Source organism: Rana temporaria, chromosome 1 (genome assembly GCF_905171775.1).
Source record: "Rana temporaria chromosome 1, aRanTem1.1, whole genome shotgun sequence".
NCBI lineage: Eukaryota > Metazoa > Chordata > Amphibia > Anura > Ranidae > Rana > Rana temporaria.
In genome coordinates this window covers 174,762,096-174,781,495 of record NC_053489.1, presented here as the reverse complement: position 1 = coordinate 174,781,495, position 19,400 = coordinate 174,762,096, and the positions used below count along the sequence as shown (strand labels likewise).

At 43.3% G+C, this 19,400-nt stretch overlaps 1 protein-coding gene across 1 annotated transcript in view; it reads right to left on the bottom strand.

Moving 5' to 3' along the window:
• Positions 1-18,586, bottom strand: part of SH2B3 (SH2B adaptor protein 3) — a 184,763-nt gene extending 166,177 nt beyond the window's left edge. The window contains exon 1 of the mRNA XM_040346363.1: positions 18,184-18,586. The gene's annotated coding sequence lies outside the window, so the exon portion shown is untranslated. The remainder of the gene's footprint in view (positions 1-18,183) is intronic.
• Between the last annotated feature and the right edge of the window lie 814 nt (positions 18,587-19,400).

Genomic DNA, 19,400 nt, shown 5'->3' with positions numbered 1-19,400 from the left:
GTTTCTGTGAAAGTGAAACTGTTCATCTAGTGATGATCTCATATGGCATAAACTACTGTGAGGAAAGCCTGCAAAAAGACTAAATCAAAACTTCTATGGAGCTGACACATTATAGAGGTGTTACGATTTAATAGGGATGTCATCTGTTTACAGCAAGTACGGTGTTAGAACATTTTGGGTGTTACATTGCCCAAGGCCTCATGCACACAGGCCTATGAGAATAACCAGAAATTGGGAGAGAAAAAAACGCCTCTTATAATATGTACAGGCCTTTATGCGTGTATGGTGTTTGAGTGTAAATGGATAGTAATTTATTCTGGCCATTGCAATACGTTTACACATACATTTAGACGCGTTTACGTGTGTTTTTTGCTCTAAAACTCCTCTCAAGATGTACCTTTGGTGGGCTTTTTTTTCTGCCTGTAAACATTCTCCTTCAAATACTCCTGTAAACACCTATTTGTGCATGGCCACACAGTTTAAAGCGTTTGTTAAACCCCCCCCTCAAAAAAAAAAAAAATATTGATCCTGTTTCTTTAACCTCCCTGGCGGTATGATTATTTCAGATTTTAGGTGCTGAAAGCGGTACCATTATTTTGCAAGGAAATTTGGCGTTTTGCATTGTATTCCTGTAATTCTTAGGAATAACTCGCTTAAATCTGTCCAAACAAAAGTCTAGTAGACATCCCGAGTATGATAAAGTTTGAAAAACAAAATCATAATATTATAAATAATTATAACAAATAATAATATGATTATAATCAAAATTATTCAATAATGTAATCAACTCAAAATCACTGAAATTTGCTCAGTTGCAGAATTGTCGCGGTCATTACTTTTATTTTTTTATGACGAATTTCCCCACAAATCGCTATCGCACAATTCTGCAAGTGATTCTAATTTATTATCGCTGTTTTATAGCTGGTCTAAAACCACTTTTGACATAAAAGGACACTTTTGGTTGCTATGGACAATCTACAGTTTGCAGGCAGAAAGAACAGTTTTTATTATATAAAAGTGCATGCAGGACACTGGGCAGACGACTAGGGACAAAGGGGTGTGTATTTTTTACATACAGTGCTGTAATCTGTAAGATTACAGTATACTGAATGTATTGTGTTTATTTACTTTTTTTAATTTTGCGCCGTTCTCCGCCCCCGTGCGTCATAACGGACGCAGGGAACGGAGCTCGGCGGCACACAGGGACACTGTGAATCGAGCGAGGAGACACCGCTCGATCACACAGCGCGGCGGCATCGCAGGATCCAAGGACAAGGTAAGTAAACCATGCCTGTGGCTGCTGCGAGGCGATCCCGAGTCTGGCTCGGGGTTACCGCTTTTGGTAATGAAATACCACCCCGAGCCAGACTCGGGAATACCGCCAGGGGGGTTAAAGCATGTTATATAGCACAGTGCACAGGTCCAAACAGAACTGTCCAGGCAGAGGGTTAGGAGTCCTGCAGCCTCATAGGACATATAGAGTAGAAGGAAAACTCCTCCTACAAGCTTTACCGGACACTGATAGAAGTCACAAGACTGATAAGCCTCGTACACACGACCGAGATACTCAACGGGCGAAACACATCGTTTTGCTCGTCAAGTTCCTTGTGAAGCCGTCGAGAAACTCGACAAGCCAATTTTCTCCATTCCCGTCAAGGAAATAGAGAACATGTTCTCTTTTTGGCTCGTCGAGTTTCTCGACAGTTTCCTCGACGAAAATGTACACACGACCGGTTTCCTCGGCAAAAAAATATCTCCCAGCAAGTTTCTTGCTGATTTTTGCCGAGAAACTCGGTCGTGTGTACGAGGCCTTAGATACTGCTGATGAAAAATGGTATTTAGCAGTTTATATTTAATTTTATATTTTGTAAAACTATTACATTTGCATGTTCTGTGTACTGTGGGAGACCAAATATATGGAATGCGGGGCCCTGCGTTTAATAACACTTTAATCCATACATAGGCAGATTTTCATCCAATCAGACCTGAAGTTGCTTACTCAGCCATTTTTGGTCACCTAACTGAGCTACCAAGTCGTATTACCAAAGCATTGCTAAAAGCAATTTTTAGAATCAAAGATCAATAATCCAAAGGGAGCTGATGGATTTCAGTTACTGCACTCAGATCAGTAAGGGTGAAGACTTGCTGTTCTGTTTTAGGCCCCATCAGGGAGAAAAAAAAAATCAATTGGTCTCTATGGTGGTGGTTCACATCTCCAGCTTAAAACACCTGAAGTTAAAAAAAAAATTGGATCTACTTTTGTGGCCCAATTTGGGCAAATTGGTGCATTTTTGAAGCAGTTGAAAGCAGAAACACATAGCAACATATGATGTAACAGATGATAGTCTTCTCTATTGGTTAATAAAGAAACAGCAAAGCTCCAAAAGACTTGGAGAACGCTGAACAAATATGCTCAAAAACAAAGGTGCAACAAAACACATGTGAATGCAGCCTCACTGTGCATGAATCGCAAGATCTCTGTTGGATCAAATTCTGATATTCGGACGTCTTGCACTGGTAGTCATTATCCCAAGTCCTAGATCTGTAACAACTCTCCCAATCATTCTTGGTAAGAGATCTGCAGATCTTTCGCCATCCTTGATAAAATGACATGTAAAAACCAACCAAATCCCTGCTCACATCAGATTTGAGTAGTCACAACAATGAAGGTTCATTTCTCATTGCTAGTTTTGGTGTTTTTTCACTTTGCATTTTTTTTCCTGCCATGCCTGTTTCTAGAGAACCCCGTCAGAGAATGGCAGATAACATACACATCTATGGCCCCGTACACACGTCCGAGAAACTCGACGGGTAAAACACATCGTTTTGCTCGTCAAGTTCCTTGTGAAGCCGCCGAGGATCTCGGCGAGCCAAGTTTCCTCATTGACTAACGAGGAAATAGAGAACATGTTCTCTATTTGGCTCGACGAGTTCCTCGTCGGTTTCCTCGGCCAAAAGTGTACACACGACCGGTTTTCTCGGCAGAATACGGCTCCGATCGAGTTTCTGGCTGAATTCTGCCGAGAAACTTGGTCGTGTGTACAGGGCCTAAGAAGAGCCAGCAGCACGTCATTTATTTCCAAAGGACGCCATTCATTTCAGAGGAAACAGAGCTAGTTTTTTTAGGTAAAATATAATGCAAATACCGATCTTTCAAACACTGAAACAATTTCAAATTATATAATAATAATAATGAATGGAAACAAATCCAATTTTACAAACAAGCTTGACAAAAATAAGTAAAAATTAATCAAACACTAAAACTAAATAAAACACAATGAAAATGTATAAAAAGCCAAGAAGCATAAGGGAAAAGAATACTAGCACTCCAATCTTCCTAACACCTCTATATACAATCCCGTAGTTGTATACAAATGAACTACATGCAAAAGGATTATTTTTATTTTTTTTTCATTTTAGATAGAGGAAGGGTGGATTATATGCCATGTCCCAGTTTTTTTTAAAACAGGAAGTGAGGAAATTCAGCAAATTAAGGGAATTTCTTTTGGACCCCAAGGTCATCAGAATTAGTGTCTCCATTGGAAGATTTCCCCTCTATTACTTTTCTAGGGACAACCCAAAATGTGTGATTTTCTTTTACTTTCCCCTTTAATGATAATAGTAAACACAACAAATAGAGAGGGTGAATCCCGTTAACGGGAGTGCAGACAGCAATAAAAACAGATAGGAGTTCAAATTCCTCTTCACACAAAAAAGTTTTGCCTTATAGTTATACTTTACCTGAAAATTCTCTGGATTTTGGATTGATACATTAGTGAAAAGGAATTATTTTTCTTTCTGCATGTGTAACTTGTACCCATGTTGGCTGAGTCTGAGGCCCCGTACACACGACCAGTTTCCTCGGCAGAATTCAGCTTCCGACCGAGTTTCTGGCTGAATTCTGCCGAGAAACCCGGCCGTGTGTACACTTTCGGCCGAGGAAGCCGACGAGGAGCTTGGCGAGGAAATAGAGAACATGTTCTCTATTTCCTCGTTGTTCTATGGGAGCTCTCGCCCCGCCGAGCTCCTCGGCGGCTTCAGTGCTGAACTGGCCGAGGAACTCGATGTGTTTGGCCGTGTGTACGAGGCCTGAGGCTGTGACACCCTCAGCCTTCCTCTCTGACTCAGCCAATCAGAGGATTGTATTCATTGCTAGAATACATCGCTTTCTATGAATGACTGAGCGCCTCTCAGATAGACTCTATTGTGTTCTGGGCATGAGACAGGAAGTCTCGGCTAGAACCCGCGACACAGCGCCTCCGCTACATACAATTTATACTGCACATCCAGCGGCCTCACATGTTAATGATGCCAGCTTAGCCCAAACAAACTGTGTAAAGTGTAACAAAATCTGGAATTCAAGTCAGAGCTCCTGGCCTGTAGTCTTATTCCAGGTCATAGACTATGAAGGCGTAAAACCTATCAGCCTGACAGCCAAGAAACTCACATTATCGGAAGTCAGCAGCACAGAAGGAAAGTTCTTTGCTTGGACCCATAGATCTGGAGTAAATGCTCACATCACTAATCGGAGGGCTGGCTTGGCTTCCTTTACCTTTAAATAATTTGTTATATACCTGCCTGGAGTTTGCATGTTCTCCCTGTGCCTGCGTGGGTTTCCTCCGGGTCCTCGGGTTTCCTCCCACACCCCAAAGACATGCTGGTAGGTTAATTGGATCCTGTCTAAATTAGCCCTAGTGTGTGTATGTATGAATGGGAGCAGCACCCAGGAGAGACCAGTGGTAACTACATTTAGCACAGAATACTACAGTGAGTTGTTACATCCCCATTGACCCTATAGGTGTGAGAAATGAAGAATTAGACCATGCTAGACAGATGTGAGTATTAAAAAAAATATTTAAAAAAAGTCTCATTCAGCCAGAGCTGCACGATTCAGTCAAGAATAGTTATCGCAATTTTTTTCCCGTTGCGATCTTGACAAAGGGTTTCCCGATCTTCCAGATCTTTGGTATGCAGATTATTTTCTCTCTGCTTTCAGCCATCAAAAGTCAAAGTCTGGGCAGTCTGCCAAGTTTTAAAACATTTTATCAGTGCAATGTTAAGTCTAAACATTGTATCAATTTGACTTTTACCTCAAAAGAATAGACTTCTGTATGAAAATTAGGAACGTTTAACCACTTAAAGTGGGGGTTCACCCAAAAATACATTTTTAACATTACATTCAGCCGAGTTGTCCTAATGACAATCGGCTGTTTTTTTTTCCCCGTACATACCGTATTTCACCGCCGCTTCCGGGTATGTCTTCTCCGGGACTGGGCGTTCCTATCTGATTGACAGGCTTGCGACCGTCGAATACTATGCGTCACGAGTTGCCAAAAGAAGCCGAACGTCGGTGCAGCTCTATACGGCGCCTGCGCACCGACGTCCGGCTTCTTTCGGCAACTCTTGACGCGTAGTATGTGACGGTCGGAAGCCTGTCAATCAGATAGGTACGCCCAGTCCCACAGAAGACATACTCGGAAGCGGTGGTGAAAATAAGGTATGTACGGAAAAAAAAAAAAATAAAACAGCCGATTGTCATTAGGACAACTCGGCTGAATGTAATGTCAAAAATGTATTTTTTGGGTGAACCTTTTTCTGGCAGTTGTTTTCAAGTCAAAATCATTTTTTTGCTAGAAAATTACTTAGAAACCCCAAATATTATATATTTTTTTTTAGTAGAGACCCTAGAAAATAAAATGGTGGTTGTTGCAATATTTTATGTCGCACTGTATTTGCGCAGCGGTCTTTTAAATGCATTTTTTTTGGGAAAAAAATTACTTTAATGAATTTTAAAAAAAAATAACCAGTAAAGTTAGCCCAAATTTTTTTTGTATAATGTGAAAGATTTTACGCCGCGAGAATCGTGATCTTTATTCTAAGCAAAAAAACTGTGATTCTCATTTTTGCCAGAATCGTGCAGCTCTAGGTTCAGCTTTAAGGAAGGGGCTGGGGAGCTATATTTACCAAAATAACTCTGCCTGTACTGTGCTGGCAATTCTTGTTATCAGTTGTAAATGAGGTGAGCACACTGTCTGTCCTAACAAAGGTTTAAATCAGTAGTAAAGTTTTTATCTTGTACCTACAGGTAAGCCTATAATAAGGCTTATCTGTAGGTACAGTAAATATCTCCTAAATGGTGCAGCCACGTGTAGCAGGGAGTGACGTCACAGGCATGCCATCCTTTGAGAGAGCTGTGCCATGGCCGTAACTCCCACATTCATCCATGGGAGTGATGTCATAGCAGCTCAGCCATTGAAATGTCTGGAGCCCTCGAACCTGGATAGAAGACCAGGTGAAGGTCAGCAGTGACAGCGCGCCACTGGAGGAATCCTTTTTATAGGCAAATTTGTCATAATGTACTAGCATGCGGTGACACGGGTCTGCTTTAAAGATCTCAAGCCTTGAGTGGTACATTGCTGTAAATGCACACAGGAAGCAATTCTAAAAAATAGAAGCTGCCTATAGAGTCTCATATTTAAAACTGTTACATGGAAAAAACAAAAAAAGTAAGAAGTATTCTTAAGCATGCTGCATGAACAGTACTGCAAAACAAACATATAGCAGGGGTTTCTCAAATTTGACTGCAAAGGGTACATGCATGACCGCCCCCCCCCCCCCCCCACCTCATCAGTAGGAGCAGTAGTTTAGCCATCAGAATTAAACATCATCACACAGGTTTTACATCACAGACATTCTTCTTGACCATAAGCCCCATCTTCTGTAACAGAAAGTAACAGTAACATGCATGCTGCTACTAAAATATTTCCTTCACTTTCTAGTCATTCAGTCACATTCCAGGCATAGTTAGGTCAGAAATGCAGTTCACTTTCCCTTGTAATTGGAAAAGGAAATGCTTTCCATTCATTCCATGCCAAAGATTTCCTCCAAAACAACTTTTCAGGTAAAATGTTACAATCCACACTGATAGTGTAGAAACATTGTCACATTACATCAATCTATAGTTACCGCACATTAGAAGAAGAAATTGCTGAAATGGTTAACAGGAAACCATATTCAAAACCCATCACATACACTGAAGCATTAGTATCACTTAGCAGGCACCACATCTCTGAAAGACCAGAACAGGGGCAGGCATTAGCCAATAGTAGCCAATAGATTCATGAGATTATGTAAACTTGAATTTCAACAGTTGTGGACCATAGAAAAGCACATGTTATAAAATGTATTTAATTTGGCCACAAGAAACATTTTTGTAGAGTTTCTTTAGGGCTGGTACACATGCAGGAATTTTTCACTATCATTCTCTTATTGAAAAGCAGATTTTTCACCCCCCAAAACCCTCTGGAAAAGCAGATTTTTCACCCTCCAGATTTTCACCCTCCACTCCACCCCTCCTGAGGTGGCCCTTTGCCTTTTTCCTGATACCAATGATCAGGGCTGCTAATAGGGGGGGACCACCAGCCCTTTTGTAGGGGGCCCAAGCACACATGAGGGGCCTACAGAGGGAGGGGGATTAGTGACGGACATTAATTACAGATCTCTTCCTCCAGCTGCTGAAAGCTGGTCTCTCCCCCTCTCCCTGCTGCCAGCTTTTATCTGCTGAGAAAGAGACAGTCGATCTTCACTAATCCTTCTCCCTGTAAGCCCCCCCTCCCATGTGAGCTCAGCTAGGTGAGTTTGTTACCTCCATTAATTCTGTAAGTTATGTTGAATTTGTGTCTGCTAATAATGATTTTATTGTATTTTTAGCGAAATATAGCTTTAATATTTTCTTAGGGGGGTGTCAGGTAGTCTGTACGATGGGGCCCCGTGATTTCTTATAAATTCTTTATTTTACCATTTTTCATAATTTCACATACACATTGCCTCTAACAAAGGTTTGTATCTTATCTTACAGCACAAATCCACTTAATTCTAAACATCGTGCAATTTTTCCATTCTTTGATCAAGTCCATCTCTTTATCCTATACACCTTTTTCTTTATTAATCCTCGAAACTAAAATGCTAATAGCTTTCATCCTTTACATCACCCGCATCTTTGACGTGAACTCTCCCCGTTAGAGACCTTGATACCCCTTATTTTCCCTAATAAATTCCTTCCCCCCCTCTCCCTCCCCCCCCCCACATTCGAGCTTGTTGTTCAAAACCGCCACATTCTCAAATGAAAAAAAGAAAGAAGAAAAAGAAGAAAAAGAAAAGGAGAAAAATAAAAAAAAATACAAAGGACTCCAAGCTACTCCCTCTCCCCTCCTCCTACTCCTCCCTTCCCCTATAGCTGACACCCCTCCTCTTGTTCCCTCAAAGCTGCCGTGAGATTCTCCATGTGTTGCATTTCTGTAATTTTTGCCAACCATTGTGGTCTGCTTGGGGGGCAGGTACTCTTCCAAAGAGCTGGAACACATGCTCTAGCTGTGACCAATAGATGCCTTACTAGGGATTTCTTATATTTTTCTATTGATATCGGAATGTCTAGCAACAGGTACGTCGCCGGGTCCTCTCCTAAAGACATCTCAGTTATTTCTTCTATAACTTCGGATACCATTTTCCAAAAATCTTTCACTCCCTCACAGTTCCAAAAAATATGTAACAGAGTTCCCTCTTCTTTTTGACAGCGCCAGCAAAGATTTGTCACTTGTGGGAAGATCTGGTTCAGAACTTCCGGCGTCTTATACCACCTGCTCAGGATTTTATACCCTCCCTCCTGAAATTTAGATGCCAGTGATGCCCTATGATTAAATGCCCCGTGATTTCTGTCAGCAGCCGTGCCAATGATGAAGAACTATTCCTCCCACTGACACCAATGAAGAGGCACCATTCTTCTACTGACACCAATGAAGAGGCATCATTCTTTTACTGACACCAATGAAGAGGCATCATTCTTTTACTGACACCAATGAAGAGGCACCATTCTTCCACTGACACAATGAAGAGGCACCATTCTTCCACTGACACCAATGAAGAGGCACCATTCTTCCACTGACACCAATGAAGAGGCACCATTCTTCCACTGACACCAATGAAGAGGTGCCATTCTTCCAATGACATCAATGAAGAGGCACCATTCTTCTACTGACACCAATGAAGAGGCACCATTTTTCCACTAACACCAATGAAGAGGCACTATTTTTCCAATTATACCAATGAAGAGGCACCATTCTTCCACTGACACCAATGAAGAGGTGCCATTCTTCCAATGACACCAATGAAGAGGCACCATTCTTCCAATGACACCAATAAAGAGGCACCATTCTTCCACTGACACCAATGAAGAGGCATCATTCTTTTACTGACACCAATGAAGAGGCACCATTCTTCCACTGACACCAATGAAGAGGCATCATTCTTTTACTGACACCAATGAAGAGGCATCATTCTTTTACTGACACCAATGAAGAGGCACCATTCTTCCACTGACACAATGAAGAGGCACCATTCTTCCACTGACACCAATGAAGAGGCACCATTCTTCCACTGACACCAATGAAGAGGTGCCATTCTTCCACTGACATCAATGAAGAGGCACCATTCTTCTACTGACACCAATGAAGAGGCACCATTTTTCCACTAACACCAATGAAGAGGCACTATTTTTCCAATTATACCAATGAAGAGGCACCATTCCTCCACTGACACCAATGAAGAGGCACCATTCTTCCACTGATGCCAATGAAGAGGCATTATTCTTCCAATTACACCAATGAAGAGGCACCATTCTTCCACTGACACCAATGAAGAGGCACCATTCTTCTACTGACACGAATGAAGAGGCACCATTTTTCCACTAACACCAATGAAGAGGCACTATTTTTCCAATTACACCAGTGAAGAGGCACCATACTTCCACTGACACCAATGAAGAGGCACCATTTTTCCACTGACGCCAATGAAGAGGCATTATTCTTCCAATTACACCAATGAAGAGGCACCATTCTTCCACTGATGCCAATGAAGATGCATCATTCTTCCACTGACACCCATGAAGAGGCACCATTCTTCCACTGACGCCAATGAAGAGGGAACATTCTTCCAATGACACCAATGAAGAGGCACCATTCTTCCAATGACACCAATGAAGTGGCACTATTCTTCCAATGACACCAATGAAGTGGCACTATTCTTCCAATGACACCAATGAAGTGGCGCTATTCTTCCAATTACACCAATGAAGAGGCACCATTCTTCCACTGACACCCATGAAGAGGCACCATTCTTCCACTGACGCCAATGAAGAGGGACCATTCTTCCAATGACACCAATGAAGAGGCACCATTTTTCCACTGACACCAATAAAGAGGCACTATTCTTCCATCTACACCAATGAAGAGGCACCATTCTTCCACTGACACCAATGAAGAGGCACTATTCTTCCACTGACACCAATGAAGAGGCACCATTCTTCCCCTGACACCAATGAAGAGGCACCATTCTTCCCCTGACACCAATGATAAAGAACTATTCCTCCCACTGACACCAATGAAGAGGCACCATTCTTCTACTGACACCGATGAAGAGGCAGCATTCTTCTACTGACACCAATGAAGAGGCACAATTTTTCCCACTGACACCAATGAGGAGGTACCATTCTTCCAATGACACCAATAAAGAGGCACCATTCTTCCACTGACACCAATGAAGAGGCACCATTCTTTCACTGACGCCAATGAAGAGGCACTATTCTTCCAATTACACCAATGAAGAGGTACTATTCTTCCACTGATGCCAATGAAGAGGCACAATTCTTCCACTGACGCCAATGAAGAGGGACCATTATTCCACTGACGCCAATGAAGAGGGACCATTCATCCAATGACACCAATGAAGAGGCACTATTCTTCCAATTACACCACTGAAGAGGCACCATTCTTCCACTGACACCAATGAAGAGGCACCATTATTCCACTGACACCCATGAAGAGGCACCATTCTTCCACTGACACCAATGAAGAGGCACTATTCTTCCACTGACACCAATGATGTGGCACTATTCTTCCAAAAGCCCAGGCTGGACTTCTCCTTTAAGGATGTGAAAATGTATCAAGAGAGCAGTATTTTCAAAATGAAAATTACAGTTTTTTAAAAAAAAATTACATTTTTTAATATAGAATTGTATTATAGTCAACTTTTTGGGTCATTGTCATGATGGAATACTCATCCACGACCCATTTGCCCCTGGCTGAGGGAAGGAGGTTCTCACTCAAGATTTGATGGTACATGGCTCTGTCCATCGTCCCTTTGATGCAGTGAAGTTGTCCTGTCCCCTTAGTAGAAAAACACCCCCAAAGCATAATGTTTCCACCTCCATGTTTGACGGTGAGAATGGTGTTCTTGGGGTCACAGGCCGCATTCCTCCTCCTCCAAACATGGTGAATTGAGTTGATGCCAAAGAGCTTGATTTTGGTCTCATCTGACCACAACACTTTTGCCCAGTTCTCCTCTGAATCATTCAGATGTTCATTAGCAAGCTTCAGACGGGCCTGTACATGTGCTATCTTGAGCAGGGGGACCTTGCGGGGGCTACAGTATTTCAAAATATGTAGAATACGTATCGGACTAAACTGAAAAAAAAAATAGTTTTTTTTTAAATGGGATATTTATTATAGCAAAAAGTAAAAAATATTGTGTTTTTTTTTCAAAATTGTCGCTATATTTTTGTTTATAGCGCAAAAAATAAAAACCGCACAGGCGATCAAATACCACCAAAATAAAGCTCTATTTGTGGAAAAAAAACTAAAATTTTGTTCGGGAGCCACGTCGCACGACCACGCAATTGTCATTCAAAGCGTGACAGTGCCGAAAGCTGAAATTTCACCTGTGCAGGAAGGCGGTATATGTGCCTAGTAAGCAAGTGGTTAAAATGCAAATCAATTCATAACTTTTTTTACATGCGTTTTTCTAGATATTTTTGTTGTTATTCTGTCTCTCACTGTTAAAATAAACGTACCATTAAAATTATAGACTGATCATTTCTTTGTCAGTTTGCAAACATACAAAATCAGCAGGGGATCAAATACTTTTTTTCTCACACAGTAGAGGGGAAATCCCTCAGAACTGGTTAATGGTTTGACTCTGACTGGTTTCCTTAGAAAGATGCAATCAAACTTAAAAGAAACCATTTTACTTGTTTGTATCCTGTTACCAATTCACATGAGTTTTGTATGCTAATCTGCTTGTACCCATTTTGTGATTCTCTCCATACACATATATACTTCTGTATAATGCCACATTTTTACCTCAGAGCACTCTTTGAAAGTAAAACGTGTTATGTATGAGGCCCCGTACACACGGCCGAGGAACTCGACGTGCCAAACACATCGAGTTCCTCGGCCAGTTCAGCCCTGAAGCCGCCGAGGAGCTCGGCGGGCCGAGAGCTCCCATAGAACATCGAGGAAATAGAGAACATGTTCTCTATTTCCTCGTCGAGCTCCTCGTCGTCTTCCTCGGCGAAATTGTACACACGGCCGGGTTTCTCGGCAGAATTCAGCCAGAAACTCGGTCGGAAGCTGAATTCTGCCGAGGAAACTGGTCGTGTGTACGGGGCCTGAGAAGTGAACACTGGTGTAGCCTAATCCTGAGAATACTTTAACATTAATGAGGGGGGATTTTCTATTTTAGTTGTCACTGGAACATTTGTCCCCACTGGAAAATTTCCCCTTACTTTTTGCTCTGGTGAAAACTCTAAAACATTGGACGTTTCGTTACTTTTTTTCTCAGTAAGGCACTGGCATTGAAAGCAGTCATTCGAGGGGCATTAAAAACGTTCCTCAAACAACTATGCAAATGATACAATGTTCAAATTTTCAAAAACTGAAGCGTTACCGTCGCTTTGCTTCAAAATTAAAGCCTCATGTCGAGTCAGGAGACGTTTGAAACCTTTCAACACCTCCCATTTAAGGGTAACGCTTCACAAACGCTCTGGCAGGCGTTTACAGTGCACTTACAGGGCGTTAAAATTTGCTTATTTCCCATACTGTCACTTCCCATCTAAAAATAGGCGCTTGTGGAGCAGTTTTAACACACCATAATGCGAAGTTCTGCCCCCACCTTTCAAAAATTAAAAGTCAGCTGCTACACATACTGTAGCTGCTCACTTTTAATATTAGGACACTTACCTGTCCTGGAGTCCAGTGATGTCAGCACCCCAGCCGATGTTTACATCGGCTGTTGTGTGCTGTCGCCACTATTGCTGGTAAGGGAACCTGGCTTCACAGCCAGGTCCCTACTGTGCATCGCTCTCTCACTGGCCTGGCAGTAGGGGAAGTAGGAGGGAGCCAAACTTGTGACGTACCTCACGGCCACAAGGTCCAACGGAAGTGGGAACAGGGTACCTGTCAAAAACAGGTACCCGCTCCGCCCCTCCCCACCCCCCCGAAAAAGCAAAATGTGGCAACACAGGGGGGAGGAATTAGATGAGTGGAAGTTGCACTTTTGGGTGGAACTCCACTTTAATACTTATCAAATGCTTCAAAACTGTGCATAGGGCGTTTGGGGAGCGTTTTTTTACTTGCCATTAACGCTTGTAAAACACCCATACTGAAGCTCATTGATGCCAGTCTAACGCCCATACTAATACTATAAGAGCATTTGTTAAGCGTTAGAAATGTTGTCAAGTCTGAACAATCCCTAACAAAGGTCACCAGCTAGGCCACAGCAAAAAATAACCTGAGAAAGATTATAGCCCTTCTTTTCCAGATATAAACCTAAAAAAAAAAAAAACATTGTGCTTATATGTACACAGGAAATAAAATCTTCACAGAGTATCTAACCCGCCCCCACACTGGAATTCAATTTCAATGCAAGTTGTGGGCTGATTCCCTGAAGGATTCATTTAATCCTAGCCTGCGTTCACTCCAAATATACACAGGTCATGGATAAAAAGCATAATTCACCTCAAGATAAAGATGTACACTAAAAAATACATTCCCTGGAATCCATAAAGAGTGCAGTACATACCTTGGAAACTAGAAGCCTGTCTGAAGGTAGGTAGTGCTGTGATAATTGGCAGAATTTGTCACAGATTCATGTACATATCGGTGTATACGAGTCTGTCACACATCTCACAGAACGGTCACAAACTCGTCTCTTGTGAGGTGGCCGAGTTTTACAGGCAGACTATTTGGAGAAGCCAGGAGAGTAATGGAAACGTATCAAATATTCATTCCTGAAGAACTTTTTCTCAAAGATGTGACACAATAATTACATGTGTGACACAGACAGTTTGCTCCAGTATGGAAGAAGTCTTAGTTACCTCCACTTCCCTTATCACCAAAATGGCTGTATTTTAATATGAACGTGCTGGAGCAATAGCGCCATACACTAAAAGTGTTGCAAATCGGAATTACTTGCGTCTGCACTAATAACTAAAACTTTTTAGGGTTTTCATGAATTTTGTGCTATAAAAATGCATCACACGTGACATGCCTTACTTAATCACATCCTCAACTTATCTTCTCAACTCCCCTCAGGTTAGTGTACAAAATTACTCCTGTGCTAAATCAACTTCTGCATTGAATATTACTGACACAATCAACATGGAGGAGGTCTCATTTACCTCCACTTTCCTGTTCGCTAATTTAGCTGTGTTTCTTTATGAATTTGTTGCAGCAATAGTGACAACAAAAGCGTAGCAAATAAAAAGAACTTGAATTTGTCACATGCATTAGTGCTAACAATGAAAAGGTCTTTCATGAATTGAAATGAATTTGGCGCTACATACACAATGCCAGAAATGTGTCACAAATGTCTTACTGAATGGCCCCCATTATTTCTTAACTTACCTCACATACATTGTTTCTTAACTCACCTCAGCCTAGTTTGTCAATGACTTCTTTGGTAAATCCTAATCAGCTTCTGCACTGAATATTACTGCTACACCACGAATATTTTATTGTCTACGGGCCAGTTTACACCAGAATGCAGTGCGCATTTCCCACCCCTGCATTCAAAATGCAATGCACTTGCAGTCTACAGTGGGTGTCAGTAATAACTTAACAACATCCAAATGCAGGTTGCAAATGCAGTGCGTTTGCCTGCACAATATTGCATGGTATAGTAGTACCAATGCGATCAGGTTACTGAGCATTTTGTAAACTACTGCATGCACTACTTTTGATATGGTCCAGTGTGATTTCAGCCCATTCTAATTATTATTCCGAAATTACACTGCATCTGGATCGCATGCGAATCGCCCAGAGATGCACAGAGCGTTCCTGTACAATTTGTGGTGTGAACTGGTCCTAAAAGTCCCAGAAAAGTAGGCAATTCTCATTCCATGCAAAGGAAAATGCAGTTTTACTTTCCCTTCCTAATGTCCCTATAGTGACTATAGGGACATTAGGGAGGGAAAGTAAAACTGCATTTATAGTATAGTATAGTCCAAGGTGGGATTTCAGACCCCAGAAATCCCTGTACAAACTCAAACCAAAAGGTTGTCACCATTTTCCAAAACTTGCCAGGCATGCTCCACCTGGTGATAGGTCACCATTCAAAATGCTGCCTTCGCAAACCTCTGGTGCTCATTTGCCTTTTCAATGCAACTGAAAAATACATCCATATCAGCTAATGGCGGAGACTGCACTGTGGAAAAAGAATACGTGGTTCACTATACAACTCTCCGTGTCCATCTCTAAACACTACTCCTAGGATTCATAGATGGATTTTGTGAAAGTCTCCTATATGCTTTATAAACATGGCGCGGCGTGCACCAAATTCCTGTACCTGTCTAGAAATTGTACTTGAATGTGACGCAAGCCACTTTTAGAATGCATGTGAGACACTTTAGAAAAATCTGTCTGCACCATTGTCTCTCTGTACGCCAATAGTTAGTTAGTCCTAATTAGCTCTGCTTTCATAAGAACTGAACTATCTGAATTTTTTTTCTTATTTGGCGCAGGCAGTGCACCACAATGTAAAAGAGTTGCGTTTACCTGAATTTTCTGCATGAGTTTCTGTCCGAACCCAAAAATGTTGCAGGTTCTTTACATTTACATGAGGGATTAACGGCAGAAAGGTGGTGCAGCAGCTTTCCTGAATTCCCTCCATTGTGTTTTATTTACTGTGACAAGGATGAATGCATCATTTGCAATAACTAAGAGTGTTGTCACCTAGGGTTGACACCTGGCCAGTACAAATGGCGCTCGCTACCAATGCTATGAATAGAAAAGTGATGGTAAGGCTGCTACTTTCCTCGTAACAACTCCAGAAACAAGACAACAAAACTACACACCTATAGCACTGGGCACAAAAATGTTACAAAATGCTTGAAAATGTCACTTCAAATTGCTAGTAAAGTAGCAGCTGGCCAATAAAGGGGAGGGGTGCCATTTACTGGTCATATTTCCATCTCCCAGAGTGTCCACCGCTAGGTGTATTAGTGAGGGGAAATGTGGAGAGGCAGCTGGCCAACAAAGGGTGCCATGTACTGGTCAAATCTCCATCCCCAGAGTCTCCACCTCTAGGTGTATTAGTGATGGGAGATATGGAGAGGGGGCTGGCCAATAAAGGGGGGGCATGTACTGGTCTTATCTCCATCCCCAGAATGGCCACCTCTAGGTGTATAAGTGAGGGGGGAGATGTGGAGTGGGGGCTGGCCAATAAAAGGGGGGGTGGTGTCATGTACTGGTCATATCTCCATCCCCAGAATGTCCACCTTTAGGTGTATAAGTGAGGGGAGATGTGGAGAGGGGGCTGGATAATAAAGGGGGGCATGTACTGGTCATACCTCCATCCCCAGAGTGGCCTTTAGGTATATTAGTGAGGGGAAATGTGGAGAGGTGGCTGGCCAATAATGGGGGACATGTACTGGTCATACCTCCATCCCCAGAGTGGCCATCTCTACGTACATAAGTGAGGGGGGAGATGTGGAGAGGCGGCTGGCCAATAAAGGGTGCCATGTACTGGTCATATCTCCATCACCAGAGTGGTCACCTCTAGATATATTAGTGAGGAGAGAAATGTGGAGAGTGAGAAATGTGGCCAATAAAGGGGGGCAAGTACTGGTCGTATATCCATCCCCAGAATGGCCACCTTTAGGTATATTAGTGAGGGGGGATGTGGAGAGGCGGCTGGACAATAATGGGGGGCATGTACTTGACATATCTCCATCCCCAGAGTGGTCACCTCTAGGTGTATTAGTGAGGGGAAATGTGGAGAGGCAGCTGGCCAACAAAGGGTGCCATGTACTGGTCAAATCTCCATCCCCAGAGTCTCCACCTCTAGGTGTATTAGTGATGGGAGATATGGAGAGGGGGCTGGCCAATAAAGGGGGGGCATGTACTGGTCTTATCTCCATCCCCAGAATGGCCACCTCTAGGTGTATAAGTGAGGGGGGAGATGTGGAGTGGGGGCTGGCCAATAAAAGGGGGGGTGGTGTCATGTACTGGTCATATCTCCATCCCCAGAATGTCCACCTTTAGGTGTATAAGTGAGGGGAGATGTGGAGAGGGGGCTGGATAATAAAGGGGGGCATGTACTGGTCATACCTCCATCCCCAGAGTGGCCTTTAGGTATATTAGTGAGGGGAAATGTGGAGAGGTGGCTGGCCAATAATGGGGGACATGTACTGGTCATACCTCCATCCCCAGAGTGGCCATCTCTACGTACATAAGTGAGGGGGGAGATGTGGAGAGGCGGCTGGCCAATAAAGGGTGCCATGTACTGGTCATATCTCCATCACCAGAGTGGTCACCTCTAGATATATTAGTGAGGAGAGAAATGTGGAGAGTGAGAAATGTGGCCAATAAAGGGGGGCAAGTACTGGTCGTATATCCATCCCCAGAATGGCCACCTTTAGGTATATTAGTGAGGGGGGATGTGGAGAGGCGGCTGGACAATAATGGGGGGCATGTACTTGACATATCTCCATCCCCAGAGTGGTCACCTCTAGGTGTATTATTAGTGAATTAGGCGGCTGGCCGGGGGCCTGATATCAGCACGCTGTTTTCCTCCATGTACAGGGCTGAGGGGGAATAGAGGCGAAGGCCAAACATATTGCAACATACAAGGAGACTTCCGGCATAACACAAACCCCCCGACTACTGACTATGGAGCCCCGGGGGGGGGGGGTGGTAAAAGGATGGACATTGGGTGCATTTACCCCCCCTTCCCCCCGCTCTTACACGTTCCCGCTCCCCGGGGCTGTGCTCCTACCACTATGGACGGGACATCTGATGACAGCTCTGCCATGCGGCCCGGGACACCCCCTGCACCCGGATCTGCACACATTACCTGCAGAAGTCTCCTTTGATCTTGTTCCCCATGGTGTCTCAAGCCATGCCTCTCATCAGACGATCCCAGGACAAGCCGACCCCCCCGATCTGTACAAACAGCGGCTCACACTCTCTATATTTCCGCCAGACAAGTTCGCACATGGACGGATCTGTTCGGTGTGTGGAGTTGTCGGAGATCCAGGACGGGTTGGACGATCCGGGAAGAGGAGGAGGGATCAGGGGGTGTTGGGCGCAAGATAATATCCGATGTGTGCGCCACATGGGCTCCCCATGCTCAGATGTTATGTAAAGGTGGAGAGCGGCGAGCGATCCTCTCTATCAGTCCTCTGCTGGCCTCTGCACGCCGACACACAGCGTTGGTGACAACCTCCACTATCTGTCACATGTTACAAGGCAGAGCTGTCAGGACAAGCCTGGGGGGGGGGGGGGGCGCAGGACTACACGATACGATCAGCACATACACCAACCCGGAGTCCTAGAAGGAGCGATCTGCACCAATACAGGGAAATCTTCTCTAGTATATGGCGATCTGCAGCAGTATAGGGCGATCTCTGCACCAGTATAGGGAGATCTGCACCAGTATAGGGCGTACAGGGAAATCTTCTCTAGTATATGGCGATCTGCAGCAGTATAGGGAGATCTGCACCAGTATAGGGAGATCTGCACCAGTATAGGGCGATCTGCACCAGTTTATGGAGATCTTCACCAGTATAGAGAGCTATTCACCAGTATAGGGAGATATGCACCAGTATAGGGAGATATGCACAAGTATATGACAATCTGCTCCAATATAGAGAGATCTGCACCAGTATAGGGAAATCTCCAGTATAGGGAGATATGCACCAGTATAGAGAAATCTTTACCAGTATAGAGATATCTTCACCAGTATAAGGAGATCCGCACCAGTTTATGGAGATCTTCACAAGTATATGACAATCTGCACCAATATAGAGAGATCTGCACCAGTATAGGGAGCTTTTCGCCAGTATAGGACGATCTGGCACCAATATAGAGAGATCGGCGTCAGTATAGGGAGCTCTTCACCAGTATTGGACGATCTGTACCAGTATAGGACGATCTGCACCAGTATAAGACGATCTGTACAAGTATAGAACGATCTTCTTCACCAGTATAGGACGATCTTCCCCAGTATAAGGCGATCTACATTAATATAAGCCGATCTTCACCAGTATAGGATGATCTTCACCAGTATAA